This window comes from Mya arenaria, chromosome 15, assembly GCF_026914265.1.
Source record: "Mya arenaria isolate MELC-2E11 chromosome 15, ASM2691426v1".
NCBI lineage: Eukaryota > Metazoa > Mollusca > Bivalvia > Myida > Myidae > Mya > Mya arenaria.
Genome location: NC_069136.1, coordinates 48,713,025 through 48,729,786, shown reverse-complemented (window position 1 = coordinate 48,729,786; position 16,762 = coordinate 48,713,025). Strand labels below are relative to the sequence as shown.

Below are 16,762 nucleotides of genomic sequence, written 5' to 3'. Positions count from 1 at the left end.
CGAATGTTTTTTAGTGTTTTTGTATATTATTAGCCAATTTTATAGCGAGTATATATATCTTCTGTTTGCTTTGGCGGATAAGGAAATTAGATAAAAAAAAATCAATGAAATGTTTTATTTGCCAGTATTACAAAACAGGAACCTTGATTTTTTCGGAGATGTAAAATAAATTGTTTTTTTTTTGTACTAAATTCACTAGTAAAACTTATATTTTGATAAAAGCATGCATATATATAATATAAATTATGAAATATATTTTATGCCACCTCTTAAATATCTAAGACATTATATATAGAGCAGGACGTATAGAATTCAAAATTGACAACAATAAAATAATTGAACAAAATATTAGTTATATATTTTCAGCTTTATCTTATACATGTTTCAACTGGACGACTTTTAGATGCATGTAAACTTATATTACTCAAGTTTTAATACAAACATTCATTGGCTTCATTAACACATTTTATATAATGTGAAATCTTTTAAATATTTGAACATAAATCGTGCAAACTAAAATAGAACTGTAAATTGAAGCAATGTTTTGCTTCTTTTTGTAAAGCATTGTCTCAATGCATACTACAAGTTCAACAATCGGTGGAATTCGCTCGGTATACATTGTACGAATGTTCCTTCGTTAGGGAAGACGAGCAACATCACAAAACATCCACGATACATATGAAACATTTGTATGAAAATGTTAATATGTGTAGTTTCATCAATATAATTACAAAATTATTTCAAACTGCCAAGTGCAAAATAATGGTAAAGGAGCTTGGAATAAGATTATTTACTGACTCAGAAAATAACAACAAACCTTCAACTACATCAGGCCACTAGAACACAAGAACACAGTCCTTGTATTTTCTCTGTATTAACCCCAAAACAGGACAAATGGACTCCTTCCATTACGTTTTCGACAAAATAACATCAACGGCCGCCATAGAATGTGTTCATAACTTTAATGAGCGTTATATTGTGACAAATGAGAAATTGCAGGACTACATTCTGGCAAAATGTCGGAAAGTCTGTGAAGGGAATATATTAAGATGTTCGTGTGTCTTACTCCATTACAGCATACATCCAAACTTAGGAATGACACTGCTTACACTCTTAAAAAATAAGTACTTGTTTTATTTATAAGAACTATATTTGGAACACTTATATTACCAATTATAGATGCTATTGGAAAATTTGTTGGCGTTTATTATCATACATTACTATATAACTTTTAAGATACAATATTATAAGGAATATTTGCATCAATGGCGTTTATATTAGTACTACAAGCGCACGATTTCCTTCATATTTATGTATAGAAAACTGTCTGTGAGTAGTCTGAACAACACAAATATCATCCATATCACAAAGTATAAAGCATGGTATTGGAACAAAAATGGAGAATGCAACTGTTCAAACCAATCAGATTATTTTTGTCTTGCAGTCGTTAATTTGATACTCTGTTTTAATAAAGGTGGCTTTGAAGTAAACAAACACACCGTGTATATAACAGTTCCTATTTAATTTATTGATTACTGGAATAACAGCCTATTTTCGCATACAATTCCGAACTAAATGAATTTAGAACATCATTTGTTGAACGCATAACTTAAGCTTTATAACTTTAAAAATGACAGCAATTCTTGAATGAGAAATTCAAAATCAATGAAATGTGAAAATTCAATGTTGAAATTGAAATTTTATTACTTGGAAACGATAATTATGTGCTTAATAAGCATACATGTTCAGACAAATAGTTGTTTTGAGATGCAGTTGATCCTCTGTCAATTCCGACGACCTTACGGACACAGTACTGCGCTTTAACACATGGCAACTTCTTTCTTTCAACATTCCCTACGTTATACGATTTATAGATTGTAAATAAATGATATCTTTATATTTCATTTTAAAATCACAGTGAGTTAACACCTAGTATGAAGTTTTTCACACACGGCATCTTGCAGTCCCAGGGCTGGTCGGAAGGAAGTGGTGGAATTTCTCCATGAGGCGCAAGAAGTACGCTCCATCCCTTAGACATGCGCTGTCGCCTTCACACGCCTCCGTCACCGTCACCTTGTAGCCATGGTCACAACCCTGTCGAGGTATCTCGAATACTGATCCCTGAACTTATAGAATATAAAAAAGGATGTAGGGTTTATTGCACTGTAGTTTCCTAACGCTGTAAAATATATATGCTATAAAACACTATTACTATTATAGCAATGGCCCCAATCCTGTCTTGGCAACTAAAGTTCCTGTTGTTTTACTTGAAACAGGAACCATATATGATATATGATTTGGTAGTGGAGTAAGGCATACTTGTAGCAAGACCAAGAGTTCGACCTTGTGAATATCTAAGGCGCATCGGAGAAGTGAATTACTGCAACATATCTCACACTGACAACGTCATCCTTTAACTAGATGATCAAACATTATCTTCTGTCACAAAATCTAGTGCCACAGTTGTGTATAAACAATGGCTTCCAGGTAAACAAAACAATTTCGAAGGACTTATACAATTTAGCACTGCTAGTGAACTGTCCATGTGTATTAAGAAATCTGACAAGTGAAACATACTGGATAACAAATGTTTAACTTGTTTAAATGATCGATGTTCAGGCATGACCTACTAGAATCATACAATGACAGGGGTTTAGTTATCTGGTAAACACACAACATACACATTTCCGTTTGACATGAGATTTCAATGTCTGGTCAAATATGCACTTAGAACCATCTCATGTAGCAGGTAAAATGCTATCGTATCATCTAGTGAGTTATTGAGTACATGCCATGTGAGATAACGCTTGGCGTAACATTAACCTTTGACGTAAAATGGATGACTGATGTGGCCATGACAAACATCCTTAAATCGGCCCAATAGTTAATTCTATAAAATTTAAGTAAGTTGTCCAAATGTTATCTTTTGGATGGTTTGCAGATTTAAATTATTTGATTGGTTAATTCTTAACTGCATAATAATTAAATAGATAATTATTGGCAAATGAACGCATTGGTTAACGAGACCATATCAAAGAATTAACTAAGTTGTCAACAGGACACGTGCGTAAATGTATCAATTAATTGACAGTTCATGAAGAACACTCGTTTGACTGGTATCCATATTAGGTTTATGGTCTTAAACCAGATTCTAATAGTAGAATTCCGAAAAGTTAAGTTGATCTTGTAATATGTGTGTAGTGTTCTTTGCGTAGCTCATGACATCCGAGACTGTTCTTCCTAAAACCAAGACTCCACATTAAACTCGCGCTTCCAAACTAATTGTCCGTGCCATTTTCAATCTCTTTCGTAACTGTAATAGAACGTACTTCTCTTCCTAGGGAAATGTCAACATGTAGGTGTCTGGTAAACAAGCCATACATAAAATATTCCGTTTGGCATTTAATGTCTGATTTTTCATGCATTTTAAAGACGACGAACGCTGAATGAGGCAGCCCGTTAACCGATCTTAATTTGTTTTTTTCCAGTGAAAGGAATTCTCGACGTGCTGTCATGAGCAATATCCCGAAAATATCCTCTTTTACAAAATGTTTGACATAACGATTGCCTTTGACGTCACATTGAGGAGTAAACGTTAGATAAATAATCCATTTATTTTTAACGTTTGGTATTTCGATCAGTGAAGTATTTTATGTATCATTTGATTAAACGAAATACTTTCAGGTCTTGAACCTCATTTGCAAGAGCAAAGTCCCTCCGCACAGTCATATGACAAGTAAATACTTCATTTCATGTATTAAACCTTGTTGTTGCTTTTCTGTGTTTTTTTCAACTCGAATTAGTAATTTGCTGCTATTGCATTTATATGTTGTAAGGAAGATAATAATTGAACACATTTAGCGCTACGGCGGACTAAGATTAACACAGACATTGTCATGTTGTGTTATTAACAAATTACACATGAACACTGTGTTCGAAATTTAACGTCTGATTTCTCCTTAACGATTTTGCATTTTGCTAAAAGCAGTTGCGCCATTTCAAGCAGAAAATAACGACCACTCTGCTTATTATCCCCCGCCTTGAAAAGGCGAGGGGATATAGTTATGGTAGGCGCGATTCCGTGTGTGTATGTGCGTGTGTGTGGGAGGGATGTATGTGTGTGTGTGTGTGTATGCGTGCGTGCGTGCGTCCGTCCGGCCCACATTCATTTCTTTGCATCTCCTCTTACCTTTCTCATGCGATTTCTACCAAACTCTCACAGATTGATGTTCATAAAGTGAAGCAGCGCTTATTGTCGGGCTTTTCCGATTCGACCTTTTTTGAAAGAGTTATTGCCCTTTGCTTATTTTACATTAAAAATTGGTTTCTTCGCAACTCCTCTTACGTTTTTCATGCGATTTCTTCCAAACTTTCACAGATTGATTATCGTAAAGTGAAGCAGCGCATATTGTCGGGCTTTCCCGATTTGACCATTTTTGAAAGAGTTATTGCCCTTTGTTTATTTTACATTTAAAATTGGTTTCTTCGCAACTCCACTTTCGTTTATGACAATAAAGTGATGCAGCGCATATTGTCAGGCTTTTGCAATTTGACCTTATTTGAAAGAGTTATTGCCCTTTCTTAATTTTACGCATTTCTTGTATTCCTGAGAAACTACACTTACCATTGATTGGCTTTCGTTACAAAAAATGCCCCATGAGGCGGAGGATATAGCTGTCTGTGACCGCTCTTGTTCCAGATAAAGCAGCTTCCGATCAGCTGATATACCGACACTATGGTATATCGAAGGGCTTTACATTCACATCGCGGATTAAGTCCGGCAAAACAAAATCTGATTAGCATGCCAGATCTAGACTAAGCACTGATATTACGTGAATATAATTAATTAATGATGCTTACCAATCTGTGAATAGGCACCTAACAAACGTCTTTGTGTATATTTATATTATATACATATCTGTGTTTGTGCTTGTGTATCTAATATACGTATCTGTGTATATGTATCATAAATACATATTTGTGAATTTTTATCAAACATCCGCATCTCTGTAAATTTATATTATATAAAAGTTTGTGTTTGTGTGTCTAACATAAGTTTCTGTGTATATGCATCTGAAATACGTGTTCGTGAATGCGTATGTAATATACGTATCTGTGTATGCCTATTTAACATCCGAACCTGTGTATTTGCAATTAATCTATATATCTGTGTATATCTATTTAATGTGTCTGTGTATTTTTAATAATCAACGCTCATGTGATCAAAGCTACTGACCAGTCTTTTCTAATCTGCTTTTTTAAATAGAAACATTAATTTGAACAATAAGTTTTCCTGAAACTTATTAATTCAATGAATACTTTATAATTGGTGGCAGTTCATATCAAATTGCCTAGTTTATTTTTACAACACATTCTCTGTCTAAGTTGTCTTTTTCGGACTGAAACTATATTTACATGTAAATATAAGAACACTACATTCTTTGAAGACATTCACAGAACTATAACGAAGAAAAATAAACAATTATGACAAATGACCTTAATAAACTTTTTTTTTCAACTTTTCTGTTCACCGTAACTATGCTAAGTTATTTAAACTTTTGGCTGGAAGCCTTATATTACAATAAAATATATTTTATGATATGTTATTCTCTTGATAATAACACCTTTTTGTAAGGGTTATTTTTGAAACGTGAATCGGGTTTAACTTGAAATCGAAAGACTTTAAGTTATTGTTTCTTTCTAGTATCTACGAAAACCTGTCACAATTGCATATACTGTTAATGCATTCATCCAAAACATAGAGGGTTTTAACTTAAGTTTAATGACGTTTATCAGAGTTTTAGTATAAATAAAAAGCGGTCATTGGAGCGTTATGTAAGCTGTTTTGATACCAAAGATCGCGTTTATAAGCATATTAGTTGCTTCTAGACTGTTAGTAATACTAAGGAATAACATATTACATTAAATGATTGGAATTGATGTTGATTTGGATTTTAAGAAAGGAAGGTTTTGTGAAAAATCATAATAAGATACATTGTTCAGTGTTCATATAAGAGTAACGTCATCAAGGTAACTACTAGTATACAAGTTTCTGTTAGCAAATAAACCTAGAATGTTAAGGTTTTGAAGTAATGTATGAGCATGGCTTTCTCTCCGCCAAAATTCATCATCGACCGTACACATCATAGAAACGGCACCATCAATACGCGAATAATTTTGCGTATCACTTGAAACTATCAACTAAAGAATCCGACCCATGCCCCATACAGAGCATACATAAAGGTAAATTTTTTATTGGTTTCCTTTCAACTGAGGATGTCGCGTCTCGTTTGTGTCTGGTTTAGCCATCGGTGACAGTCGGCGAAGGCACACATTAATGGTACAATCAACAAAATGGCACACTTACACATGTATAGCACAGCTGGTACCTCCCACACAGATTTCTAGGGTCGTCATCAATCGGAATTCCTTCAGCGTCTGCAAAGGCAAAGTTCTTTGACAGTTCTAAGACAGTCTAAGTCTAAGACAAACGTCTGCTGGAGACAAAATATGTAAAAAACTATGAAGGCGAAAATCTTCAATAATGCTACTGGTTTTAAGAATCATTTAAGGATTAAAATTCGACTTTTTGCATTTTATTGGGGTATGGTATGCAATGGGCTGTTCAAAATGGGTGGAGTCCAATCCGTCGCTGACGTCGTCTGTAAAAAGTAAAGTCCTATTTTTTTTATCCATATAGTTATATGCAGAGCAGGTTTATCGAGCAAAAGAGCTATGGGTGTTTGGTAGTACACGTGATATGTTTGAATTACCTGATCAGCGTACCATAAAAAGGGCAAGTCAAGAAAATATTCAATTAAACTTAGTGTTGAAATAAACTATAATTGTGTTGTTGTTGTTTTTTTTTTTGTTGTTTTTTCGTTTTTATGTTTGTTTGTTGTTGTGTTTTGGGGTTCGGGGTGAAGGGTGGTGGTTCAATACATTTTTAAGTCCCTGATATGACTTACAGAAAACAATAATTGCATTTACCCTTGAGAACTATAAATTGGTTCAAAACGAGAGGAAAGTTGCCTGCAATATTAAAAAATAAAGTCAATCAAAAGGTGCACGTAACATAATAAAGCAATAAAGTCAATGTCTCCAAGCATTGTCATGTTATTCAAACAAAACCCCAAAACAGTGACAGTCAAAGAAATAAATGGATATGTAAAAACTTGTCAATAGAAAAATGTTTTACGGAGCTTTTGATAAGAAACGCTCCGAGACATCTTTATCAACTATGTGTATATTCTGCACGTCATGTGGTCTGAATGTGGTCTTGAATCGTTGGGGAAACCGGTGTACTAGGAGAAAACGACTAATCTGGCTTGGTATTTGCTAAACTTACTAACTAATAAAAGGTGGTCTGGAATTGTAAGGGGAAACCGGCGTACGAATGAGGACATCACTTTTCAGGCTTGGTATTTGCCAACTAAATTAATATCGATGTTGTTTATTGAGCTTTTGATTGTTTACATAAAAGTCGTTTGAATGTGGTATTGAATTGTAGGGGAAGCCGGCGTACCACTAGAACTCCACTTTTCTGGTTTGGTATTTGCTACCTAATCAAATATCGTTTTTGATTATTGAGCCTTTGATTGCTTTAGATAAAATGATAAATGTGTCCGACGAGATCTATCAAGCACACTTTATATATTATTTATTTGTATTTTGTTTCATTTAAACTCACGCGATAATGTAAATAACTTTATTTTATATAATATTCAAAACAATGGTAATGTTGTACATGAATATAATACTACGTTTCATATCGAAGAATGCACAACGTAACGAACAGATCAGCACCGCAAACTGAATATAATTTATAATTGAATAAAAAATGAAAAAGAAGGATTGATCAGTAGTTCTTATCTTTGTCGGACTTTGTCTGAACCTGATTAGAAGATATCTCTTTCGGTCTGGTAAAACATTCTTACAAAAAATAGAAGGAATTATTATGTGTCGGATCAGTTTACATGAGAAAAGGTCATACATGAAAATTGAAACTTACCATCGGTCAGATTTTGAATCTGTGTTTCCGAAGCTGTTGCCTTGGAAATGTCATCGTATTCCTTGTCAACAAAAACATCACTGTCCTGTATTTGATCAAGCGTGGCAAATTTGAGCGCGCTAGCCAAATAGTGGTTCTAGTCTAATTCAACTCAAGCATTTGAAGGATTTCTAGTTTTGATGCCTTTTCTTTTAATTCAGCAATGTCTTCCGGTAAATTAATAATGTATCTTGGTTGAACAGTTGAGAGACCATCAGAGGCTCCATTTGATTTACTATATTGAGCGTTGTCATCGGTTATTGTATTAACCGGTGCTGTAGATTCAAGAACAACTTCGTCATTTTCAGCTTCTGTACTATCCTGGATGTCTTCTGTTATTTCTTCTGAATCTACAGCGGTGTTTGTATCTTTGAATACTTCACCAAGGTCATCAGCTAATTCTGTCTTTGACTTACTGTCGCTTTCTCCTGCGGTGTTAGTATTTTGTTGCATTTCTTCCGCCGCGCTAAGCAATTTCTTAAATGCATTAACTCTGTTGTCTTTGTCAAAGTTAGCATTGTCTTGTTTATTGTAACTGTAGTCATGGTGCTCTTTGACGACTTTACTTTGTTTGGGTTCCTGACGTTTTACTAGAGCTAGCTTTTTCATTGGTTGACTAGCTTCTCCAAAGATTGTTCGAAGTTCCTCCATTGTCGGCACAACTCTATGAGAATTATGTGTAGTCCTTTTTGTGGTCCATAACTGCGCCCATTCAGTCCAGCATATTCCATAGAACCAATTTGTCTTAAAGATAATCAGGAATGAAAGCAATTTCTCTATTTGGAATGTAAGAACCGGTTTGTAAATATCCAATGCCGTCTTCCTTGGGTTAAAGTAAAGTTCATCACCCTCTAGAACACGTTTTCTCGTCAGAGTTCTATAATTGTAATTTCTTCGCGTGTCAATATCACTAAAAGCGTTCGTCAGACCGTACGGGTCGTCATAACCGGCTACGCCCGCGCGTCTCACTCGGAAACCCTCGGAAATGTAGCAATATACCAGCAGAAGGACTGTGCATATCACGTGGTATATCGCCTCCATTTGACAATGACTGAAAGTAAAAACGATTTAACTTTAAAAATCAGATAATGATGATAAAATACTTTTTATATCTTCTTGTTTTATCTTGTGTGTTTATATGTAGAGATCTGTAACAAAAAATGGTAACACTCCTTTAGCAAATCCACTTATCTATTCCATTCTGGTGAAAGTGTACGCATATATTAATATATAAACAAAGTCATTGTAGTTTGTAATCGATTGCAATGTGCCATTTTCAATTAAAAAAATTATGTCGATGGTAACGTGAGTTTTATCTCATGAAATTGCGTCTTTACCACTTATTCTACGAGTGTTGCCGAAAAACATCGTAAAGCCTATCACTTTGATGTATTTTGACAAGAAAAAGAGCCTGAACTAAATTAATGATAAGGTTTGGGAAAACCGTTATCATAACATTGTTTATGAAGTGCTAAATGGAATAGTAAAATGCAATCACATTTCCAATTATGTGGTACTTTTGAACTGATTTTTTGTATATAAGGGATACAATCAGCTGAATTGAATGTACTTAAATGACAATCGTGTGCACACCTGCTAAAAAGACCATTGCTTTCTACAAACATAAGTATTTATGAAATGGAGCATAGGGTAAGGTATTGCTTGAACTCGTTAACTCTCTCTTGAAGGCAACTGGACCTTGTGTTTTATTTCCTATGTGCTTATGCTAAAGCATTAAAAGGTTATCCTATTACCATTTGATTGCCATATTACCAATACGAATATAAAATAAGTAGGCTTGTTACACTTTCAGAGAATGGGTGATTTATTATCATAGGAATCTAGCTCTTATGGATTTCATAATTGCATAAAAAAGCCAAATGAGCACGGTTCGACACATACTTTATTAGGTAGGGGAACTTCAGTTCTATGAATTTATCAGAAACTTCATTTTTCCATTGATAATTCATAAAAAAAAACTACTCATATCCATGTCAATAAATTGCTTTAACATCATTTCGTCGTGTCTAGGCACAAACATATATGAAACAAAATTCTTCTCACGCTCATTGTATATACAAAGTATAAAAATAGCCCTGCGTCTGATTGAGATTGTCCATGCAATGATATATGCCCCACTATTGATGCCCCCGACCGCGCCATTAGCGGTATACTTTTGTTGTGGTATTTTCGAGAATAATTTAGTCAATATAGACGTGCCAAATTAACGACCTTAACAACATTGTCATTTTCGGTTACCAAACATTCTTGTAGCCACTATTAAATATCGACGAGTTATATTATTTCCATACGCGTATCCGGTTTTAATTAGACATCTCTCTCTCTCTCTCTCAAAATAGATACCACTAAGATAAAGAAAATAATCTCGATTACATCTCTTGGTACTAGTAGTGGTATCTGTTGGCCATCAATATCCCCCTCAACAAGGCTTGATATATCCGTAAACTAAGGTATGTTACCTTTAATTTTGTTTTCTACTTTGAAGGAAAAGCTTTTAAGTGTGCAGTTTATATCTTCGTTGTATAGCGCTCATTCCAAACGTAAACTTCCTTATTTCTTGACGAAATAGACCATATGCTTTAAATGCGTCAATGTTTTGACTTTCCATTTCAAATACAATATACATAACTGAGAACATTCGCATAGACTCACAGATACATGCTGATTATTCTCTGGCGATAGTATGGTCGTGGTCATCTCGATTGCAGTCAGTTACAATTCGATCTTTTTAAATATTGTCTATAGCTAGTTAGTAATGTAGGTTTTATTTGATTTTCACAGTATTTTACTGTTGACTATTGTGAAGTGCTTGTTACTTAGTAGTATATCTCTAGCTTTGGCGGCAGTATCGGCAGGGGAATTGTGAAAAAGTTAAATATTATAAATATATAATGCTTTTGCATTAAAGGGCCTGCACTCCGTATGATGAAAAAGCGAAAAAAACGAAATTGTCGAAAACTGAAATAAACTTGGTATCGATGTGTACAATGCATTGAAACTTCCTAACTGAAGTACCACATAGTTAACAATTAATTTATTTTTCGCAGTGTTTTCGTATTTTTCCATTAAAAAAGATTACTAGGTAAGTCTACCTGTTAGAATTCATTCCTTATGCGTGATTGGCTAGTCGATGTTATCACGGGATATTACCAAGTTAGGTATATAGCTTAATTATTCCATCTATTTAGTTTAATCCTTCGTAACACAGTGGATACAACGCTGGAATGCAACTTTGGCGACACCGGTCCGAACCTGGTCTCCGACACATTTTTTTTTAATATTTGTATTTTTATTTACAATTATGATATCAAAGAGTAAAACATTATCTTAAATAATTGTCCTGAGATTCGAAACAGAAAAAGAGTGTTTTTTGTGCCAATCTGGTGTATAGTACCTTTAATTATTTACACATATTTATTTATATAATAAACTTATACAATAAACGTGACCATCGCTGTTGTATTCCGAAAATGTTGCGTTCATTGGAGAGTGCATGCATTCACATGTAACAGAATGAATCACATCTGCAACCTAGACAAATGGAGTATAGATATCTAACACTTAATCGGATATAAGATTATTTTTACCATGTACATACGTGTTGCCTGTTTGGAAAACGATATACGACCTTCTAGTCAATAACGTTTTATGTTCATGTAAAAAAAGGTTATGATTTTTTTTTCATCTCTTGAGCCTATAGATACATCAGAATCAATCATAGACATTTTGTTTGCCATTTTCACATTCAGCAGAAAATTACATTAATGATAATTGGGAGATTAGTCGGTTCATGATTAGAGAAATCGGTCTCAAGCGAGAAAAATAGAAAACGATGCCCAACTTGTTAGTGGATATGAGCACTATATTTAAAAAAGCAACTTTCTATCGGATCAAAGTGTCTTCTGGTTGGTAAATGTGATTATCAAAACAATGATACTGTAAATGAGTTTTAACTTGATTTCGAGATCATGATTTCTTTTAATTTAAACTATATTTGGTAACTTCTGGATGGCAATAAACGAAATCATCTCTTAACTGTAGCATTCGGAGAACAGATTTATAACTATAGAAATACTTTGTATAGATAGACTTATATAATGCATGACGTAGATGGTTGCCATATATTTTATAATACATCTCCATGATAAGTACTAGCGTTATCGCATTGATGTCTTATTTATTACTATCTCTGACATCATACTTATTTATTTTCAATTAGCTAATTTCCATGGCTAAACTATACTGAAATTCCAATATTTGCTATTGTTATTATAGTGCACATCATATACTCATGATATCTCAATGTTTAATATTCATATATGTCTGTTTTGTATTAGTATGCATTCTCTGAATTATTGTAACTTTTTTCTAATTGGTGACCTATAGGCCCATTGGGCCAGGTGTTATCTGTTTGATACTTAACTAATGAATTTGTATTATGTTTATACACATGTCACGGTAATAAACAATTTACTTACTTACTTACTTACTTACTTACTTATAACAAGCTTACTTTTGGTAGGTTTTATATTAAAAATAAGTATTTCATTACAGGAAATTGAATAAAGAAATGTAAATATACGTAAATATTTTGTCGAAAATACCCGAATGCCAATCTTGTTATGCGAGTGTTGATGTTGATACTAAATTTTAAGCTGAAAAACAATTAATGAAATGCTTTAAAAGCTGAATTCTTTTCGTAGAACTGTTTTGATTTCCTGTTTGATTAGCCGGTTAAAAAATGTTAATTAAAAATCGAACACTTTTTGTTAAATAACTGAGAATTCATTGCATCGAAATATTTCCTCGAATCTTTATAAAATAAAAGAATACATCCAAACCCTCCTGCCAACACTTTAAACGAAACAAATTTTGGTTCTGAGGGAGGGGCGTAGGTCAAAAGGTAACATCCTTTAGTTACGCCTCCTATAATGACAAATCCTGGATCCGCACCTGTAACCCGATATGTAATTTAGCCACGTATGGCTACAAAGAGTCACATAATATACCATTAACAAAATCTTTAAAAAAAAAGTTGAAAAGCAGAGAACAGTCTGAGACTAGAAACAAGAAACATTCAGTTTGTCAATTTGAAATCTAGCTTCAATTGTCCAGGTAAGTGTTTGTTTGCATATGGCATGGCGGTATCGACAAGTCCATAATATTTAGTTACGGTTAATATAATGCCTTTCCCTCCAACAGAACAATAAACTATCCATTATCCGCGATCTGAACAGCGGAAATGCGACCTTCTGTAAGCCGTTGTTATTTATCATTGTAATTTATGACTACGAAAGCCAATTATGGTGTACTTTTACCTTATGCAGAAACAGTAGGTGTGACATTCATTATATTTTAGGTAAAGTGCGCACTCGAGCACCCGGCTCGTGCCATCTCTAATATCGTCAAAATTTACTTTTTATGTGAATATCGGAGACAAAGTAATATATTAAGCTCCAAAAGACACATTTTGGAATAGAGCGTGTTCAAATGTTCTCGGGTAAGTACCCCCCCCCCCCCCCAGCAAACATTTTAAATCATTTTACTTTCGGTTCTGAGGCAGGTGCGAATGTCAAAAGGTTGTGTAAAAAGTAACGCCACCTCTAACGTCAATTCCTGGATCCGCCCCAGGTGTGATGTTTGCTATTAAACGTGTTTATTCTGCTTGCCGGATAAAAATATATCTGTAGCTACAGATGATGTATATGGTATACGGTATGAAAATTTAAAACCAAATTATTGATGATTGAAAAATGAATATTTTAAGCATTTGAAGAATTAAGCATACAGAGAACTGATTGCAAAAGTTAACAACGTTGTTTTATTTAGCTGGAACCTTCAGATGACATTTTAAAGTTCAAAGTGGAAATCTTTCTATTTTTTTTGAATAGTTTATAAAGGTCTGCCCGTGTTATTTGCTTTACTTTGACTTGAACCCCGTCGTGTCTCACCTTGGCCTAACTAGTATTGAAAGTTAAGTGTCATGAGTTGGTTTAAACATGTAAGTTAGTAAATTCGACATAAATATCAAACGCTAAAACATTGTATGTCATACTTTTATACATGTTTACATAAGATATTGTATCGGATTTAAACGAAAGCAGAGCTTATAAAGTTTCTCTCCGGTATTTTTTGTTTTAGTTTAAATATGTCATTCAACATAAACATATGTCATATGTTGATACAGACATATCTAGATGTATGCAGAGTTGAACAAATTCAGTGAAATACAAGGATGTCCTGGGACCCCTTGATCGAAGGTCACCGTGGTAAAGCAATACCCAATACCCCCGAGCCCACCATGCAAATATTTTAAACCATATTATTTCGAATCTGAGGGAGGAGCGAATTTAAAAAGGTTATGCTCTCTCAAGATAAGGTATAATTATGGATCGCCTCTGCGTCAATCAATAGCACGCAACAATTCAAGAACTAAGGAATTTAATGTTCAGCCGTACGTGTATGGGAATATGTTTCTCATATTTATTTAAAAATGTTAATTTATCATGATAAAGCTGCACTATGTTCATTAGGCTTTGCATGCAAACTTTGTATTGCTATAAAAATGCAAGCTTGATAATGAGCCTGATCAAAGCGCATGAGTTGGCCACATACACCAACCTGATTATTATCATTAAACCTGCACATCCCAACATTAGACTTTGTATTGCTTGATGCTAATGGTGTGCATGATTTTTTCTCACGAAACAAATGAGATCTGGTAAAAGGTTCTGTTTCCTGCAGGCACGAAACGCATTCAACTATCTATTATTACTCAGCTGAGGTACTGAAATCCGACCTTCCCTTCCAATTATAAAATTGCGGTTGATTACAAACAAATAATAATACTAGCAGCATTGTATTCTTATTTAAACATATTATCCATGCTAAAAAAAATAATGGTTAATCAATTTAAATTAAGCATAGAAATAAGCTCGATGTTATATCTAAAATGCACTAAACATCTTTGCATCCTAATGGTGGTTGCCTTTACCTCCTGTCATAAATATATTAGTAGGCTAATTGAATGTCCTAATACAATGTCTCATATTTCAATTCAAATAATTTGAAACCTTAATTGCTGTTGAGGCTTTTGACATGATAACCGTTACATTTTAAAAAACCTGTATCATACAGGGTTTTTTATTGATTGTTTTAGCCCACTCTTTTTACCATATCAAATATCAGCAGGCAAAGGGCTGGGGCAAAACTTCAACGACGTCTTTCCAAAATGACGTCACCTTCAAAACATTTTGGCGCTTTGTGCATAGCTTTTCGTGCTCACTCGATTAAATATAGTATTAACTTGCACTGATACACACAATCATCTTCTATGTTTTTCAATAAAGTTACGATTATGTAATGTTGCATGTGTGTTTAGGGCAATCTGTCAAGGTTAAACATCATTGTTTAATGTATTGTCCGGTATAATATTTGCATTAACGTTACCTCAACATGAAACCCTATCAAATGATACCAAACTAATATAGATTCACAAGGCTTCCGAAATAAAGCTAATTGCGTAGCAGTTATTTGCCAATGTGTAAATCAAACTACATATTGAAATTGGTAATTTCCGGGGATTCTGTTCTTGAAAGAAGTTAACTTAAGTGTTTTGACTTGTGTTGAAGAGTCGAGTATCTATGATTACAAAGTTATACCCTTAAAACACGCATTAAAATTTAAATCTAAATTAAATCCTGTATTGTTTCTTTGTATAGCAAATTTTTGACAACCAATACTAAGCTTATTATCTTTAAATCTTTTATCAGATCCAATTTCAACTACTGTCCTGTCGTTTGGCATTTTTGTAGCAAGACCAACACAGAAAAATTGGAAAGATTCAATACAGAGCTTTAAAAATTGTATTTAATGATTACACCTCAACTTACGAAAATCTTCTTCATAGAGTTCAATTGCCAACATTACATTTGAGTTGGGTAAGATAATTGCTATTGAAACCTACAAATGTCTGTATGGTATCTCACCAGAATATGTTCAAAACCTTGTAACTTTTAAGACATGTAATTTTAATCTGAGATACGAAAACTGTGTAGACGTTCCATCAGTAAGAACAACTAAATATGGAGAAAAAACTCTTTCCGCTTTGAGGCCAGTCAGGTATGAAACAGCCTCCCAAAGGAAATAAGGGGCTCCCAAAACTACCTGAAATTTAGAAGGCTGATCCGCACCTGGACAGGTCCCTCTTGTAAATGTTCAATGTGTAAATAATACCTTTTTGCTTACACCCACTGGACAAGACATGGGATTCAAATACCAGAAAAGAATTCAGCGGACTTATTTGACTAAAATTAACAACTTATTAAATTACATGGGCTAATATCTCATTATGATTGTTCAAATTTATATAACATCCGTCGAACACATACAACTACTTGTGTTTTTCTTTCGGCAAGTAGTTTGTTTAGGTGTTACGACTTTACTTTTTCGATTTTTTCAATTAACATTCTTTTACAGTGATAGGTGTAATATCAAAATAACATGATGCATATCATACCTCCTCTAAGCAATACTTGCAAAGTATTTTTCCTATCATGCTAGATTAATTATAAGGTTTTTTTTGTTCTTTTACAAACTACACATCGATGTACAAAGCTGCTATTCCCTTGTATATTTTGCTAATTACAATTTTGCTTCTTCAATGTATATGATTACCCTTTAAGTTATACT

At 33.8% G+C, this 16,762-nt stretch overlaps 1 pseudogene; it reads right to left on the bottom strand.

Moving 5' to 3' along the window:
- Nucleotides 1–1,944: 1,944 nt before the first annotated feature.
- LOC128219442 (uncharacterized) lies at nt 1,945–9,091 on the bottom strand (annotated as a pseudogene).
- Nucleotides 9,092–16,762: the final 7,671 nt, after the last annotated feature.